Source organism: Poecilia formosa, unplaced genomic scaffold, assembly GCF_000485575.1.
Source record: "Poecilia formosa unplaced genomic scaffold, Poecilia_formosa-5.1.2 Scaffold92, whole genome shotgun sequence".
Classification (NCBI taxonomy): domain Eukaryota; kingdom Metazoa; phylum Chordata; class Actinopteri; order Cyprinodontiformes; family Poeciliidae; genus Poecilia; species Poecilia formosa.
The window spans coordinates 641,882-643,686 of NW_006800031.1; the positions used below are offsets into that span (position 1 = coordinate 641,882).

General features: G+C 38.6%; 2 long non-coding RNA genes across 2 annotated transcripts in view; one reads left to right on the forward strand and one right to left on the reverse strand.

Moving 5' to 3' along the window:
• Positions 1–560, forward strand: part of LOC107836850 (uncharacterized) — a 9,587-nt gene extending 9,027 nt beyond the window's left edge. Inside the window, exon 3 of the long non-coding RNA XR_001662816.1 lies at positions 548–560. This is a non-coding gene — a long non-coding RNA (uncharacterized LOC107836850). The remainder of the gene's footprint in view (positions 1–547) is intronic.
• A 371-nt stretch (positions 561–931) lies between these two features.
• LOC107836851 (uncharacterized) overlaps positions 932–1,805 on the reverse strand; it is a 2,199-nt gene continuing 1,325 nt past the window's right edge. The window contains exon 2 of the long non-coding RNA XR_001662817.1: positions 932–1,778. This is a non-coding gene — a long non-coding RNA (uncharacterized LOC107836851). The remainder of the gene's footprint in view (positions 1,779–1,805) is intronic.

Genomic DNA, 1,805 nt, shown 5'->3' on the forward strand with positions numbered 1-1,805 from the left:
TAACTACTTTGACTCTTATGTATGTCTGGAATCTCCAGTGGCAGTCAGTCTCCTCATACAATTCGATATTTACCCAAAGCTCCTCCTAACTGGATTTCCCACACTAACACAATAACTGAATCGCATGTAGAAGTAATCGAAGTAAAATAGCTCTTTGAGCATTACTCAGTTTACACTTCAGGCATAAACTAAATATAACCCATCATTTGTACCTTAGCTTAGCATTAAGTTCGTTAGCTCTAACACTAACACTAACACGTGTTAGTGTTAGTGTTAGCTCTAACACTAACACGAGTTAGTGTTAGAGCTAACTCGTCATCGGTCAACTCCTCACAGTTTTATCAATCTTTTTATAGAAGTTCTACCTGAACTGATTAATACTGGAGACATACAACCCATCTGTTTGGATAAGATAGACAGGTCGGAGGTGCATATTGGGATCAGCCGTTGGCAGGATTTATTCTACCGCGTTTCCTGCTGTTGATTAGTACCTTTGGACACTGTGCGCCCTCCAGTGGCGTTTCTGTGTAACGAACCCAAATTCTAGCAAAACTGTAAAACTGAAGCTGTATCTGCTCATACTTTTCAGACACTGGAGAAATAATCAAATGAAATAGTAATAAGATTATCTATTTTATTTATCTTGTTATAACCATCACCTGAACTGCACATATATCTACACTGGCTTTTTCTTATTGACTGAATTTAACCCTTTACCCAGACAATAAAAAGAGAAATGGGAAATAAGTTTTTTTTTGTTTTTTTTTGTTTTTTAAACCACCGGCTTCATTATTTTTCATCTCCCTCATACTGTATGTATTTAAATGTCTTGTGTGACTGAAATAATCACACTGCTTATATCACAACTTAGAGAGCAGAGACTGAGAAGAAGTATCAGAAAATAACTTCTTATTTCTAGGTTTATTTTTCCTTTTTGTTTTGGAATTGCGACAAAATCAGACAAAAGTTGAAATGTGATCTCAAGAACACAAGAAAATGGGGAGATGCTACTCCTGGTGGAAAAGATGAAGAAGAGGACAGGAAGTGGTAGGAGGATGACTATAGGTGATAGCTTAATTAATAGATTGGTAGTAATAGGTAGTTAGACGGTGCTGAAGGTCCTCCTTGAGGTCCAAATGCAATGATGTGGCTTTCATTAAATTAACAAGGCATTAGTTTGCATACAATAACTATATTGACATGTCAGTCAAAGTTAGCATGAAATAATATTAATTTACTCTAAGAATGGGTGATAACAGTTCATCCTGGTAAATTAAAGGAATCCAAATTCATGATTTTTTTAATACCAAACTGAGGATTACAGTTCCAAAACTGTTTCCAATTCCAACCATCAATGTGAATCACATTATCCTATTTGAACTTTCTCTGTCTGCTTAGGCTCAGCCCAGGAAATCTATTAAAGAGGTAAATGGACGGCTGTTATCTTGCATCATTAGGTACAAAGAGAAATAAGTCAGAGTTCATTTAGTTAATCAGTATCTTTAAGGTGCAGCTCATAAAAGGACAACAGCGGGTTTTCTACAGACACACAGCCACCATGGAGCTGCGTCTGTCTGTCTGCGTCCTGCTGCTGCTTTGTGCTGCAGAAAGCTCAAATGGAGGGAAAATTTTGGTGTGGTACACTGAGGCCAGCCATTGGATCAACATGAAGCCGGTACTGGAGACGCTGGTGGACAGAGGACACCAGGTGACAGTGCTGATCCCGAGTGCATCGATGTTCATGAACAGCAGCGAACCGTCTCGCTTCCGGTACGAACCTTTTAACATCTCCGTCTCCCTGAAGG